General features: G+C 51.8%; 1 protein-coding gene across 4 annotated transcripts in view; it reads right to left on the bottom strand.

The window, feature by feature from the left end:
• The window catches only part of FYB1 (FYN binding protein 1), a 268,086-nt gene that overhangs the window by 206,962 nt on the left and 44,316 nt on the right, over positions 1-16,808 (bottom strand). The window contains exon 1 of one of the 4 annotated variants that reach the window (XM_073681931.1): positions 15,384-15,507. The exons of the other annotated variants lie outside the window; for them this stretch is intronic. The gene's annotated coding sequence lies outside the window, so the exon portion shown is untranslated. Of the gene's footprint in view, positions 1-15,383; positions 15,508-16,808 lie in introns of those variants that run through there. 4 annotated transcript variants of the gene reach the window in all.

Below are 16,808 nucleotides of genomic sequence, written 5' to 3' on the forward strand. Positions count from 1 at the left end.
GGCGGGTTCGGCAGATAGTCAGACGGGTGCTCCGGGTAGACGAGCTGGCGAGCACGGCAGGTAACTGGCAGGCACTTCGGGTAGACTGGCTGGTGGGCACGACAGGTAACAGGCAGGTGCTCCAGGTAGGCAGACTGGCGGGCACGGCAGGTTACAGACAGGTGCTCTGTTACGGATCCAGGTGGTGGAACCTCTGTGCTGCGGTGCAAGGAGGGACCAGAGGAGCGTAACTAGGTATCTACTCGGACTGACCAAGGTCGCACGGCGGCTCAATTGACTCCGTGAACTAGGGAATGACCGAGCAGAGGGACCAGGTGCTACTCTGGGCCTGTCCTTGTATGAGAGCATGTGACTCCCACGGGTAACTAGCAGGAGCCTCCGGGTAGGCACGGCAGGTAACTGACAGGAGCCTCCAGGTAGGCTGACTGATAGGCACGGCAGGTGACTGGTACGTTCTCCGGGTAGGCAGGCAAGCCAGGCCCATAGACAGACTGGTGGGTTTGGATCGTAGGCAGACCATCGGGCTTGATAGTACACTTGGCAGACGGAGACAGGTAGTCAGGCTGGTGGACAGGACTGGTATTCAGGCTGGAGGACAGGACTGGTAATCAGGCTGGCGTACTGGACTGGAAGTCAGGCTGGCGGACTGGACTGATAGTCAGCCTGGCGGACTGGACTGGTAGTCAGGCTGGCGGACTGGACTGGTAGTCAAGCTGGCGGACTGGACTGGTAGTCAAGCTGGCAGACTGGATTGGTAGTCAGGCTGGCGGACTGGACTGGTAGTCAGGCTGGCGGACTGGACTGGTAGTCAAGCTGGCGGACTGGACTGGTAGCGGGACCTGAGGGCTGAAGCAGAGTTTAGGACACAAAACTACAACCTTGCACAGGCACCTCCATTTTGGAGGAGGTGCCTTTTATATAAGAGGTCCTCCGGCCATTGGCCGGGGACTCCTTAGGATGGCGTGCGCGGCCCCTTTAAGAGGGAGGTAGCGCGCGCGTGCCCTAAGCACAGTGCCCGGGAAGCTGCGCGCGCTGGCAGCAGCAGCAGCAGGAGAGCCGGAAGACGCCGGGCCGGGAGCGCAGCGATAAGAGGGACGGCGTCTCTGCCTGCCAGGGGGCAGAGACGCCGATACTACATGCTCCAGGTAAGCAGGCTGGCGGGCACGGCAGGTTACAGACAGGTGAGCAGGCAGGTACAGCAGGTAAGCAGGCTGGCAGGCACAACTGTAGACAGACTGGAGAACAGAACTGCTAGACACGCTGGCAGGCTAGACTGACAGAAGGCTGGCAGGCAGGACTGACATGCAGCGGGACCTGAGGGCTGGAGCAAGTGTTTAGCACATGGAACAACAACCTTGCACAGGCACCTCCATATAGGAGGAAGGGCCTAATATAGGGGAAGTCCTCTGGCCATTGGACTCTACAGTACAGCGCCCGTGGCCCCTTTAACAGGGAGGGAGCATGCGCGCGTACCCTAAGCACAGAGCCCGGGAAGCTGCGTGTAGAGCGTGCCGCAGCAGCAGGGGAGTGGGAGGACGCCAGACCTGGACCGCGGCGGTGAAGGGAACGGCGTCTCTGCCCGGCTGGAGGCAGAGACGCCGATGCCACAGTACCCCCTCTTTACACCCCCTCTTCTTCAGGCCCGCAAGAAATTTTTTAAGAAGATGAGGGGCATGAATTTTCTCCATGGGTTCCCAAGACCTCTCCTCAGGGACAAACCCCTTCCAATCCACAAGAAAGAAAGTTTTTCCTCTTACCCTCAGCAGAGACAGGAGCTGGAGCGGTACCTGGATCATCAGAGAAAGAATTAAGGACAACAGGTTTGAGGAGGGATACATGAAAGGAGTTGGGAATCCGTAAGGTGACCGGAAGTTTCAGCTTGTAAACCACGGGATTAATTTGGTTCAGAACCTCGAAAGGACAGATGATCCGTGGACCCAACTTATAGGAAGGTATCTTGAGATGAACATATTTGGAGGAAAGCCAGACCTTGTCTCCCGGAATTGAGGCGGATCCAGGCATCTCTTATCATCATGTTTCTTCATCCACTCGGAGGACTGAAGAAGTGCAGATCTAGTGTCTTCCCAAATAGCTGAAAATTCGCTGACCAGAGACTCTGTGGAAGGATTGTCCACTCAAGAGGAGATGGGAAACGGAATCCGGGGGTGTTGACCGTAGACCACAAAGAACGGAGATTTGGAAGAGGACTCGCTTTCATGGTTATTATAGGAGAACTCGGCCCAGGGCAGGAGCTCAACCCAATCGTTATGGTGAGCGTTGACAAAGTGCCGAAGAAAGCTGGTAAGAACCTGGTTAATACGTTCCACTTGACCATTGGACTGAGGATGATAAGCAGAGGAGAAATCCAGGGTGACATCCAGCAGCTTACACGTAGCTCTCCAGAAGCGCGAAGAGAACTGAACCCCGCGATCAGACACAATGTGGAGGGGTAGGCCGTGAAGACGAAAAATGTGATGAATGAAGTCCTTAGCCAGTACAGATGCAGATGGAAGACCAGGCAGAGGGATGAAGTGGGCCATTTTAGAAAAGCGGTCAGCGACCACCCAAATAACTGTACAACCAGCAGAAACAGGGAGATCCATAATGAAGTCTATTGCAATGTGTTGCCACGGAGCGGAAGGCACGGGAAGAGGAAGGAGACGGCCGGATGGAAGGTGCCTGGGAACCTTGTTAGGGGCACAGGAGGAACAAGCCGCGACGAAGTCCGCAACATCCTTGCGCAGGGAAGGCCACCAGTAATGTCGGGCGATGAGCAGAAAGGTCTTACTCTGGCCAGCATGACCGGTTAGTTTGGATGAATGGCCCCGGAGTAGAACCTTCTTACGATCCGGAACCGCTACAAAGGTCTTGCCGGGTGGAAGATCAGACAGGTCCAACGGGGCCACAGTCATCACTTTGGAGGGGTCGATGATATGTAGAGGTTCCTCCTCTTGGTCGGAAGACAGGAATGAGTGGGATAGAGCGTTAGCTTTAATGTTCTTGTCTGCCGGGTGGTAATGCAGAGTGAAGCACAATCGGGCAAAGAAAAGAGACCACCTGGCCTGGCGCGGATTTAATCTTTGGGTGTTCTACAAATAAGCGAGATGACCACTGGGTACAGAGCCCCTTCCAGCAAGTAGCGCCACTCCTCCAGCGCTAATTTGATGGCCAACAGCTCACAATCTCCTATGGAGTAATTGCGCTCAGACAAGGAGAAGAGCTTGGAGAAGAAGCCGCAGGTTACCATTCTCCTGGATGAGGACTCCTGGGTGAGCACTGCTCCAGCTCCGGAGGAGGATGCATCAACCTCCAGGAAGAATTGCTTGTTGCAATCCAGACGGTGCAGCACAGAGGCGGAAGAGAAGGCTTGTTTTAAGGAGACGAAGGCCTCCTCTGCTTCGGAAGTCCATTCCCTGGGATTTGCTCCTTTACGGGTGAGAGCGGAGATGGGAGCAGTCCGGGAGGAGAAATGAGGAATGAAGAGACGGTAATAATTTGCGAAGCCCAGGAATCGCTGAATCGCCTTCAACCCCTCCGGATGGAGCCACTTTAAGACGGTAGAGACCTTCTCAGGATCCATCCGCAGACCAGTCTCGAAGATAACATAGCCCAAGAACGGTAGAGATGTCTGCTCAAAGAGGCATTTCTCGAACTTAGCATAAAGGCAATTCTGCCGGAGCCTTAGCAGAACCTGACGAACATCCCTCCGTTGTGAGGGCAGATCCGGAGAGAAGACCAAGATATCGTCCAGGTATACCACTACGCAAGAATACAGAAGATCATGAAAGATGTCGTTAACCAGCTCCTCCAAGACAGCTGGAGCATTACAGAGACCAAAGGGCACCACACGGTACTCATAGTGACCATCCCGGGTGTTGAATGCCGTCTTCCACTCGTCTCCCTGGCTTATCCGGATCAAATTATACGCCCCACGAAGATCGAGCTTAGTGAAGATCTTCGCGCCTTTAAGGCGGACGAACAGCTCCGGGATGAGAGGCAGGGGGTACTTATTTTTGATGGTAATCTGGTTAAGACCCCTGTAATCGATACAGGGACGTAGGGAGCCGTCTTTCTTCTTGACGAAGAAGAATCCTGCACCAGCCGGAGAGGTGGATTTCTGGATAAATCCCCTAGCAAGATTCTCCTCTATGTACTCAGACATGGCCCAGGTCTCAGCCAGCGACAAGGGGTAGATACGCCCGCGGGGAGGAGAAGCACCAGGTACCAGGTTGATGGGGCAATCATACGGCCTATGAAGTGGTAGTGTCTCTGCTTCCTTTTTGTCGAAGACGTCCGCATAGGACCAGTATGGCGCCGGCAGACCAGGTAGATTAGCTGGAGTAGACGGGGGTCGAACAGGACGAACCGGAACCAGACAGAACTCATGGCATTCCTGACCCCAACGGAGCACTTCACCAGACCTCCAATTCAGGACGGGCTCATGTCTTGTAACCAGGGTAGACCAAGCAAGAGGAGGTGAGAGAGACCGGACAGCACAGGAAAGGAGATCTTCGAGTGCAGCATTCCTACCTGAAGGGTTACAGGCTCTGTGATGAGCAAGATGGTCTCTGGAAGAAGCCTCCCATCCACGGAGGCAACCGCCAATGGTTCAGTCAGACGTACAGTAGGAATCTGATACCGCTCCACAACAGCCTGTTGAATGAGATTCCCAGCGGCTCCGGAATCCAGATGGGCAATCTCGAAGAAGAGGGTCTCACCACTGGAAATAGAAACAGAGTCAAGGACGGAGAGGATTTACTCTTGCCTAGGACGACCTCTCCGAGCGGTCCTAGACACTGGAGTTTCCCGGCCTCACCGGGCAAGAACGGATCAGATGCTCTTTACTGCCACAGTAGAAGCAACTCCCCTCGGCTCAGTGCGTCTCCTAGCGAGACTTGACCATCCTGGTTTGGTCAATTTGCATGGGCTCAGACGAACATGCCCGGGGAATTGCTGGTTGCGAGGCTGGCTTTTGGAATACAGGAGCGAGATGCGGAAATCTTCTCTCCCGGGTAGTCTCCTTAGCACGTTCCAGAAAACGGATGTCAATTCGGGTAGCTAATGACACCAGGTCGTCCAGGGTGGAAGGGATGTCACGACCGGCTAGCTCATCCTTGATCAGTCCAGAAAGACCCTCCCAGAAGGTGGACACTAGGGCCTCGTTGTTCCAGGCAAGCTCAGATGCGAGGGGTTGGAAATGTATGGCATACTGACCCACGGAGAGGCTCCCTTGGCGGAGACGGAGAATTGAGGAGGCAGTAGAAGATTTTCGTCATCGAAGACCTTCCGGAAGGCAGTGAGGAAAGCCGGAAGATCGGACACCAGGGGATCCCCTGTTTCCCACAGAGGGTTTAGCCATGCCAATGCCTCCCCGGTGACGTGAGACATGATGAACGCCACCCTGGCCCGGTCGGAGGGGAACTGATGTGCCAGGAGTTAAAAGTGCAGCGTGCACTGATTCATGAAGCCCCGACATAAGACGGGGTCACCACCAAAATGTGCAGTCTCAGAGAGCCGGGGTCCAGAACCAGGTGCCATAGCGCCAGTGGGATGAGGTGTCGCCAGAGCGGGTGCCGCTCGGCTAGAGACGGACACAGATGGGGTGGACAGCGTGTCCAGGCGGGAATTGACAGTCCGCAGATAGGACAGGATAGTTTCCTGTTGAGATCTCTGACGTGAGACCTCCTGATACAGATCAGAGAGCGAAGGAGCCTGGGGGCCACCGGGTTCCATGGACTGTGTAAACTGTTACGGGTCCGGGTGGTGGAACCTCTGTGCTTCGGTGCAAGGAGGGACCAGAGGGGCGTGACTAAGTGCCTACACGGCCTGACCAAGGTCACACAGCGGCTTAGTCGACTCCGTGAACCAGGGAGGATCCAGGCAGGTGGACCAGGTGCCACTCTGGGACCGACCTTGTGTGAGAGCAGGTGACTCCCACGGGCCAGATGGCAGGAACTGACCGGTACAGCGGATGAGCACGGCAGGAAGGCTGACGGGTGGACCGGGTAGATAAGCAGGCTGGTTCGGCAGATAGCCAGACGGGTGCTCTGGGTAGGCTTCGGGTAGACTGGCTGGCGGGCACGACAGGTAACAGGCAGGTGCTCCAGGTAGGCAGACTGGCGGGCACGGCAGGTTACAGACAGGTGCTCCAGGTAAGCAGGCTGGCAGGCACGGCAGGTTACAGACAGGTGCTCCAGGTAAGCAGGCTGGCAGGCACAACTGTAGACAGACTGGAGAACAGAACTGTTAGACACGCTGGCAGGCTAGACTGAAAGAAGGCTGGCAGGCAGGACTGACAGGCAGCGGGACCTGAGGGCTGGAGCAAGTGTTTAGCGCACGGAACAACAACCTTGCACAGGCACCTCCATATAGGAGGAGGTGCCTAATATAGGGGAAGTCCTCCAGCCATTGGCCGGGGACTCTATAGGACGGCGAGCACGGCCCCTTTAAGAGGGAGGGAGCTCGCGCGCCCTAAGCACAGGGCCCGGGAAGCTGCGCGTAGAGCGTGCCACAGCAGCAGAGGAGCGGGAGGACGCCAGACCTGGACCGCGGCGGTGAGGGGAAAGGCGTCTCTGCCCGGCTGGAGGCAGAGACGCCGATGCTACAGATGGATCCAGCAGAGAAGCGGAGGATTCAGATTTATGCTGTACCATGATAATAGCAGGACGAGCAGCGTGAATGGATGACCTCCTCCCGAGGTGTAGTAATGGTGCGAGGAATGTGCTCATGGTCCAATATTCTGCTGCGGATCGGATCTACTAGACGGGCATCTCTAACAAAGTGGCCATTCAGTGTTATAGCATGCAATATCAGACTTGGATCATAAAAGTATCACCTGTATGTGTGCGGAGTGCAGCACGACTACCTGTGGGTGAGAAACGTGTGGGTTGATGCTGTATCAATCGCATAACATATAATTTATTGCTACGATTTCGGTGCACGCAGGAAGTGGTGCAGCGGCTATCAGACGCCATGATCTGCAGGATGACTACATCGAATCCTACAGGTGAAAGAATTGAGTCAGAGCAGAACTATGATGCCTAACTGTGACACAACTTCCAAGTGATTGCAGCTCTACTGTACCTGCAGAAAACCCCTGTGATTGCAAAGCTGTGCAATACACTCAGTACAGAGGACAATGTGCTGTAGCCTCAGGCACCTCCGGTGTATATGACGCGCCCCCTGGGACATATTCCTTTTTGAGGGGAATACCCGGCACCGGATCAGATGGGGGGGGTTGTAGTCTCCGAGCGGCTGTGACCCGGCCCGTGCCCAGGGCGTCAAACTCCGTGTTATGTGGCAGTCCTACAGATGTTATTAAGAGTTCTTTTGTGTCGACTACGCCACCCGTTGTGATGCGGTCACTGTGGCCGCCGCTGCAGCAGGGTCCGCTGAGGCTGATGGTGGGTGCGCAGCTTGGTGGGATAACCCCCAACGGGAGGGGTATAGCCTCAGGGGGGACAGGTGCAGAGGATGGGGGTTGTGGTGGTGTAGTGCAGACGGCAATGAAGACAGAGTCGGGTTGTGCAGTTAAGGGTGTTTACTTACTGCAGATGTTGTACTGGTCACTCCAGCTTCGAGTGACCACCCGAGCCGTGCTGCGTCCACCAGGTCCTGGATCCAGCCAACCCCCAAACAAGTCCGGAGCGTGGCCCTGAGCTCTCCTTCTGTCCCGTTCTCTGGCCGTCCCCACCAGTGATCCACCTAGGTCCAGCTCCCTCGGGCCTTCTGTTGGGACACCCTTGGCCTTGGGTTCCCTGACCCTTCATGTGGTGTGCCTTCGGGGTGGATGTGATGGGTGACCGTGACAAGCGCTGCCCACGGTCTCCGGTCTCTGGCTGGGGTGTGTTTTCTGCCCCCACCAGCTTGGGTTCCGGTACCCTGTGCCGACTCTTCACCCGGGGATTTAAGTTGGGATCTTGGAGTCCTTTTCTGCTGTTTCCCCCCTCTGGGTCTCTCTCTCTCTTCTCCTCTCTCACTCTGGGTCTTTCTTCTCTGCTCTCAGACTTCCTCTCTGCAACTGACCCTGTTCTTAGTTGGTGCCCACCTTATATACACCCTCTATGTGTGAGCTCAGGTGACCAGCACCCAATGAGCTCCTATCTTTACCCAGGCTGCTCCCCCTATCTGCCCCTACACTACTTGGGATGTACCACCCCCCTCCCACTCCAGCCAGGAACAGACTCGGTCGTACCTGCACATTTCTAAGTGGGAGTACCGTCGGTCTGCTCCTCGGAAATGGGATGTGTGTAGTGCATGCAGCCTACCGAGCTCAGTTCCACTCTCCATCCTTGCCCGGGAGTGGAATATCACACCTCTGGGTTGAGGTGCAATACCCCTGTAGCAGCTGAATCCTCAGGGTGCTACATTCCCCCCTGGTAAATCACAGCACGTCCTCGGGCTGTAAGACATAAATAACACCAAAACATACATTTTTTTTTTTTCATAAACATATAAAACAACATATATTAGCAAATAAAACATTCTCGTCGCCTCTGGCTCCTCCTCCGGTCACTGTGCAACGTGTGACCGGGTAAAGTGCGACAGTCTCTCTGGACAACTGGTTCTCCTATAAAACCAGTAGGGGGCGCTTTAGGAAGCGCAACTATATACAGGGAAAGTTGGCCGCTCTCAGTCCTCGGCCAGGTAAAGGGAAGGGAATGGCTGCTCACAGTCCTCAGCCTGGTATGGATTACGGAATAACGGGTAAAAGTTCACTCATACTGGTCCCAACGGGGACTATATATATGTAGCAACAGTTTCTTTAGTACCCGGTCGGGTAACTATTTACATCTACTGCTCTGCCGCACTCAACGGCGTCTTCCTCCTGCTCTTTGCTTATAGCTGGTTGTAACTTCAGACCCGTCCGGATCCTCTTGCTCCTCCTCCTCGCACCGCAACTCCTCCTCCGTCAGGCGGTGTACGTGGAGGGCGTAAGGTCCTTTGGCACACTTGTGCCGGGTGAAGGTGACCTCGTCTCCGATGTAGAGGTCACGACCTCTGTGCCCCTCCGGCAGATGGGACTCCACGTCTCTGCGCGTGACAAAGACGTCGCCGGGGGTGTTGTTGTCTCGAATGAAGCCCCACCCATGCTGCTGGTTGAACTTGATCACTGTCCCGATGGTGCGGGGACAATGTGCTGCACGGGGGTCCCTCCTGGTCCGGCTCTTCTGCTCGGCGCTCCTTATTTGGGCCTGTTGTTCCCGGACCCGCCTCTCTCTCCGCTCCCTCGCAAACTCTTCGAGCTGCTGTCGGCAACACTCAGCACGCTCCGCTGCAGCTGCCCTGGTTTCCTGAGTGAACCCCATTAGGTCTTCTCCGGTGGGGTCCCACTCAAATTGGGCCTCTTCAAGCGGGGGCGAGATCCGTGCCACGGGCGTCGGAGCTGGAATCAGGGGCTCACACAAGGGCCCTAGTCTCTGCTGCCGTTCCAGCTCATGGAATTCTTCGGGCCAGATGAAGGGCCGCCCGTCCGGCCATGTGAGCTGGCTGAACAAGTCCTCCCCCAGGTGTGGCACCCTTGGTTTTACGGGCGCGGGCGCGGTGGTGGTGGCGCCCGGGTTGCCCAGGCCTTGCGGCCAGGCCTGGGGCACCTGGAAGGTGAAGGGCACCGTTAGGACGGCGGCGCCCTGGGCTACCTGGCCTTGCGGCCAGGCCGGAGGCTCCGCGGAGGTAGGGGGCGCTGTTGGTGATGCGGCGCCCGGGGGTACTAGGCCTTGCGACCAGGCTGGTGGTATTTCCTGCTTTGTCACGCTCCGGGTCGAGGCGCGTGACGTCACAGGGGTCGCTGCGGCGGCTTCCGGTCGGGGCCTAGTCCATAGCGGTGACATGGCGGCTACGGGCACAGCAGGGGAACTCTCGGGCTCTGCGACGGGGAGCTGGGGCAGGTGGGCGGTTTCCCGGCTTGGGGTATAGGCGTCCCCTTTACCTGCCTCCATGCGTTCGGCTCCCTTCTCGGCGTCGTCTCCGGCCTTTGGTCCTCCCGCGCCATCCTCAGAGGCGGTCTGTTTCCTCTTCCAGGGTAGCGTGCTCCGTTGACTGGTCTCAGCTTGCTGGGCCATCTCCCGGCTCCATTCCGCCAATGTCTCTCGCTGCACCCGGGCCATCCTCCGTGCGAGGCCCTCCAGGGCAGTCTGTGCACACTCCCGGTCTCGGGGGAGCTGTGCAAGGACCTCCACTAGGCCTAGTGGGGTCGTGGTTTCTAGCAGGCTCCTGACCAACGGGTCGGTGCTGCTCTGCTCTCCTTCCTCGGTCTCTAGCAGACTCCTGGCCAGCGGGCCGGTGCTGTTCTGCTTTCTCTCCATCTCCGGGCAAGCTCCTCCGCCACTCCTCTCCAGGCTTCTTGCCTCCGGGTGCGCTCGCTCCAGACTCCTCGTTAGACTTCTTGTCTCCGGGTGCGCTCGCTCCAGACTGCTCCAGGCGGCACCCATCTTCGTTCTTTTCTTTCGTCTCCTCCCACTTCGAGGGCGGTCCCGGGGCAACTCGGTGACTGTCAGCTCCAGGGGTAGTTCTTTCACGCTGACAGACACCTCCAGCATCACAGTCTCTGTTGGTGGGGGCGGTTTCCACTTTTGGTGCCATTTTCTGTCCTGGCCCACGATGGGAGGTGGCCTCTTGCCCTCCTTTGGCACGCCCATAATGGCGTCCGCTGCTCTTCCAAGGCGGGAAATCTGCGGATTTGGCGGGAAGCGTCGCCCAGTGGCGGGAAACTCTGCAGATGGCGGGAACAAGCTGGAAATGGCGGACAATCGGCGGGAAACGACTGGTGATGGGGTCCGATGGCGGGGACCCTCCGGAACCGGCAGGAGACTTCTTTCTGAGGTAAACTTGCACTTTTCTTCAGGCACGCAGTACCCGGGTGTTGCGGGCACGTAATCCTGCCGACTACGCCAAAGTTGACGCGCCCCCTGCGACATATTCCTTTTTGAGGGGAATACCCGGCACCGGATCAGATGGGGGGGGTTGTAGTCTCCGAGCGGCTGTGACCCGGCCCGTGCCCAGGGCGTCAAACTCCGTGTTATGTGGCAGTCCTACAGATGTTATTAAGAGTTCTTTTGTGTCGACTACGCCACCCGTTGTGATGCGGTCACTGTGGCCGCCGCTGCAGCAGGGTCCGCTGAGGCTGATGGTGGGTGCGCAGCTTGGTGGGATAACCCCCAACGGGAGGGGTATAGCCTCAGGGGGGACAGGTGCAGAGGATGGGGGTTGTGGTGGTGTAGTGCAGACGGCAATGAAGACAGAGTCGGGTTGTGCAGTTAAGGGTGTTTACTTACTGCAGATGTTGTACTGGTCACTCCAGCTTCGAGTGACCACCCGAGCCGTGCTGCGTCCACCAGGTCCTGGATCCAGCCAACCCCCAAACAAGTCCGGAGCGTGGCCCTGAGCTCTCCTTCTGTCCCGTTCTCTGGCCGTCCCCACCAGTGATCCACCTAGGTCCAGCTCCCTCGGGCCTTCTGTTGGGACACCCTTGGCCTTGGGTTCCCTGACCCTTCATGTGGTGTGCCTTCGGGGTGGATGTGATGGGTGACCGTGACAAGCGCTGCCCACGGTCTCCGGTCTCTGGCTGGGGTGTGTTTTCTGCCCCCACCAGCTTGGGTTCCGGTACCCTGTGCCGACTCTTCACCCGGGGATTTAAGTTGGGATCTTGGAGTCCTTTTCTGCTGTTTCCCCCCTCTGGGTCTCTCTCTCTCTTCTCCTCTCTCACTCTGGGTCTTTCTTCTCTGCTCTCAGACTTCCTCTCTGCAACTGACCCTGTTCTTAGTTGGTGCCCACCTTATATACACCCTCTATGTGTGAGCTCAGGTGACCAGCACCCAATGAGCTCCTATCTTTACCCAGGCTGCTCCCCCTATCTGCCCCTACACTACTTGGGATGTACCACCCCCCTCCCACTCCAGCCAGGAACAGACTCGGTCGTACCTGCACATTTCTAAGTGGGAGTACCGTCGGTCTGCTCCTCGGAAATGGGATGTGTGTAGTGCATGCAGCCTACCGAGCTCAGTTCCACTCTCCATCCTTGCCCGGGAGTGGAATATCACACCTCTGGGTTGAGGTGCAATACCCCTGTAGCAGCCGAATCCTCACGGTGCTACATATACTTATTTTAGGCGGACGTGCTGCACTGGCAATGTGTTCCTGATTGAGAGACTCAGCGTCTCTGCAGTGTCGTGTCAGTAGGACTCAGAAGTCGGTCATAACTTGATGTGACCGGTTTGGTCAGAGCCAATCAGTCTTGGGGTCCCTCCAGTCAGATTAAAGCTAATAGAGGGAATTTATCAAGATTGGTGATTGTGATTCATGCTCCAATCTTGAACCCAAAGCTTGCTGCAGTAAGATGCAACAAAATTATTAATTGATTCATTTTTGTACATGTTTTGACTTTGGTTACGGAAAGGCATTTTGCTAGATTACGTCCAACTTTAGAGAAAAGTGTTGGGTCAGCTCAAAAAGTTGTATATGGGGCTGACCTGACTTTACAATTGATCACAGTACTAAGCTTGGTGCTGGTGCTGTATTCATGTACAGATGATGGCAACAATGCTGTATTCATGTACTGATGGAGGTTCTGGTGCTATATTCCTGAAGCTGTGCTCATGCAGTAATAGTGATAATGAAGCTGTATCCATGTACTGACGATGGTTCTATATTCCTGTACTGATTATGGTTTTGGTTATACATTTATGCACTGATGGTGGTTCAGGTGCTGTATTTATATAGTAATGGTGGTTTGGTGCTGTATTCATCTACTGACGATGTTTCTAGTGATGAATTCATGTATTGATGGCAGTTAGAACTAAGGGAACTAAATTGTCACGATTCCTCCTATCAGTGTGTCTCGACGCTGTGAATAACAGTTCTGCAGCCCAATCTAGGACAGGGGCATGTTAAGCTGTCAGTGTCTTGAGTGACAGTTTAGCCGTCCAATCAGGACCAGGGTGTGCCATGTGTCTCCTGTTCAGAGTAATTACCTGACTATTTAATCAGCTTTCTGCTTAAGATTGCTGTCAATTGTAGCTTTATTGAAGAGGTGTGTGCTCTGTGCTCCTAGTCTTGTATTCTGATCTTTGTTGCTCGACCTTGGATTTGCCTTTGACCTTGCGTTTGCCTAGCCCTTTTTAAGTAATCCACTACCTTCTTGGAATTCTGCCCCGGACTGTGCCTTGACTACGCCTTTGTCTCACCCCTCTGTCTATGACGTACCCTCCTGGCTTTTGACCTCGAACCTATTGACTTTTCACCTTGAACCTCAAGCCTCATCGGCTTGTCCATAAGTACTGTCCAGCATCACATAAATAATGATGAATGAATTCTGTAAGTGCAAAACCTAAAAAACAATGACGACTTTGCGTTTGTTCACTGCAGATTTAAATTGCAAAACAGTAGCAGTAGAAAAGCCAGAACCGACCCTGAGTGCATAAAGCGTCCAGATAAAGTTTCAAACTTCCAAATCAGTAGTTTTATACACTTCCCAGATAGCGGATACAGAGTCCAGATAAATAGTGTCATACAGGATCCAGATAAAAGCCATACCACACCCAAACAAATATTACTATATGGATAACTAGTGATTTTGGGGGCTTGTCCCATATTTAATTTAAAGAGTAACAATTGTTTGAACTTTTTTTTACAGAAATCAGTATATTACACATGAAAGTAAGAATCTTTGTATTGGATCTTAGGAGAAGAATCTGATTCTTTCTCTTTCTGGACTGATCTTTTCTTCTCAAAATTCTCATTTCAGGAGTAAAATGTGTCATCAATGCCTACAGACTTTCCTGTTGCCGAGATAGTAAGTAACAGTTGCTACTCAAAGTTTTACAGAACCATTGGAGGAATGTCTGTCTCCTCTAGCTCCTCCCCTCTATGTTTGTGTCACTTCTAGCTCCTCCCCTCTATGCCTGTGTCACTTCTAGCTCCTCCCCTCTGTGCCACCTCTAGCGCCTCCCCTTTCATGTATGTGTCACCTCTAGCTCCTCCCCCTCCATAGAACTTTATGAGCACCAACTGTCATCTATTATCACAGTAATGGAAAAATTTGTCTTCACTGAATACAATTTTTTTCAGATTTTACCTCTGAATTGTGAATGAAAGATCAGTCCAGGAGGAGGAAGAAGCAGATTTAGCTGTTAATATATATAATATATATAACAAAGTTTCTAATTTTTACATGTACTATTGATTTATGAATACAAAAATGTTACTTTTTAACCCCTTTGTACTTGTTGCAGTACAAGTACATGAGGTTTAGTCAGCGCCAGAAGCCCCGGTGTGAAGATTGCAGGAGGAGATGCAAGAGGCCACGTGGAGCACCATAAAATAAGCTGTGATGGTGGGAGTGGTGAGCAGCGAGGTGGTTATTTTTTTTTCACCCCATTTATTATGCTCTAGGGTCTGCAGAGACCTCACAGTTAGGGATGAACGGATCTGTGGAAGTTCTGGGTTCTGGTACTCAACCCAAACTTTATTCCAAAGTTCAGTTCGAGTACCAGAACTGTATGCGAACTTGAACCAGAACTCAAACCCCATTGAAAACAATGGGGATCAGAGCTTTTGAGCTGAAAAAAAATCTCTCTCTTCGGATTTTAGCACCAGACACCAACTGTCCGGTACGAACCCCAAACTTTTAAGTTCGGGTTCGCTCATCTCTTCCCACACATTGAAAAATTTTCCTGAAAAATTCGAGTGATATTCTAAGCTTGAATCTCGTCAGATTCACTCATCTCTAACAGGGAAAATGAAATTGTTGCTTCCAGAAAACAAAAACTGAACACTAATATTCCGGTTACAGAATGGACTCCATCAGGATGTAACTGGGCTTGTCCACAGGATGCATATACGAGACAATAAGGGGATGTTCACACGACTTTTTTTTTAGGTGGGCTTAGAGCTGGTTCACTCCAAAAAATCTTTTGGATGTCTTTTTATGCTTGAAAGATGATCCATTTTTTACAGTAGAAGTGAATAGGAATGCAAAAAAAAAAGACTCTGAAAAAAAAAATATAATAAGAAAAAACAAATAAGAAAATGTCTACAAAATGCACAAGGAAACTCCTGAAAAAAAAAAGTGCTCCAGGACAAATAAAAAAAACTGCGAAAATGCCGATACTTCCTTTCTGCTTGAAAACCTGAAAAAAAGTCGTGTGAACATTCCACAATGGTTTCTCTTATCTATTTTTGTAATGTATTACCTTCAATAAACATGTCATAAAAAAATCATAAGCTTCTAGATAAAGAGTGACCACTTCAATGTAAAGACCCCACTAAAAAAAAAAAAACCCTATATGTCAAGGAGGGGCAGCTGGACTGGACACAGATATAATGAAGCAACTCAATGCAATCACATAAAGAGCAGAACACAGTGATACATAATAACTAATACTCACATTAAAGTAGTCGGCGACTAATGCGTCTTGTATAAGGTTATATGCTTCAGATACAAAGTGGCAGAATGAACGAGAGTCAACGGAGCCGGCTGCGAAATGACAAACAATCACTCCGTTCTAATAGCAACAATGGTTATTGAGGAACTTAAGTTTAAGGGAAGCTGAAAGCGAAATATAATGCTCGATTATAATTACCGAATCTGAAAAGTAAAGAATGTATCATCTGAAAGTGCCACATTGTTCACATATAAAAGTAAAACTATGGCAGTCAAAAGGTCCTGAAACAGTGCAGTTCTCAATACAAAAAAAACTCATTTATCAGCTTTACTGTATAGACTGGGTTGCGGTCAGCAGAGTCATCTCATAATTATTAGAAGGCAGAGAAGTTGCAGACAATTTTATTATACTGTTGGAGGCCTAGATAAGGCAGGATAGTAATACACCACACATAGATGAGGCAGGTTTAAAAAAAAAACTCTGATTTTTGATTCAACACAGCCTGACATAAATCCCTTTTTGACATGGCGATTTTTCATTTTTTTGCGCTTTTGTCTCTCCCCCCCCCCCCTTCTTCCAACACTCGTAACTTTTATTTATTTTTTTTCCATCAATATAGCTATATGAGGGCTTGATTTTTCTATGGGATGAGATATACTTTTTAATGACATTGTCCATTTTGTCATGTGATGTACTGGAAAATAAGTAAAAAAAAAAAATCCAACTATGCAAAATTGCAAAAAAAAGTGCAGTTCCACAATTGTTTATTGGTTTTTTTGCTTATGGCAAATGATTTGGCAATATGGCAATGTGATTCTCCATATAACTATGACTACGGCGATACCAAACATGCATAATTTAATTTTTTTTTAGTTAAGTGGTAAAAAAAATTCTGAAATTTGTTAAAAAATAAATAAACAAAATTTGCTTGTATCGCCATTTTCCAAGATCTGTAACATTATGATGTAATGGTTCCATCCAACACTGTTTTATCTCATTGATCACACTATGGAGCGCCTGTTGTTTTCTCTAAATTAAAGCAAATATAGTTGTAGTTGAGCAAGTGCATCACTGCTTTACATACACAGGGGAGTTTGAAATCCCTTTTCTTAAGATTGGTGGGGTTCTCAGTGGTCAGATTCCCCCTAGTGATGAAATGATTATATAATGATTATATAATAAATGTGCAGACGATGCAAAGCTAGGAGGGATAGCTAATTCTAGAGAAGACAGAGAAAGGATTCAGAAGGATCTAGATAAGCTTGAACAATGGGCAGCGACTAATAGAATGGTATTTAACAGGGAGAAATGCAAGATTCTACATCTGGGCAAGAAAAATGAAAATTACATCTACAGAATGGGAGGAATAGAACTAAGCAACAGCACGTGTGAAAAGACTTGGGTATCAAAAACTGCACATGAGTCAAC

The sequence above is a fragment of the Phyllobates terribilis genome, unplaced genomic scaffold (assembly GCF_046119375.1).
Source record: "Phyllobates terribilis strain yellow unplaced genomic scaffold, ASM4611937v1 Scaffold_1__5_contigs__length_1240528914, whole genome shotgun sequence".
Lineage (NCBI taxonomy): Eukaryota > Metazoa > Chordata > Amphibia > Anura > Dendrobatidae > Phyllobates > Phyllobates terribilis.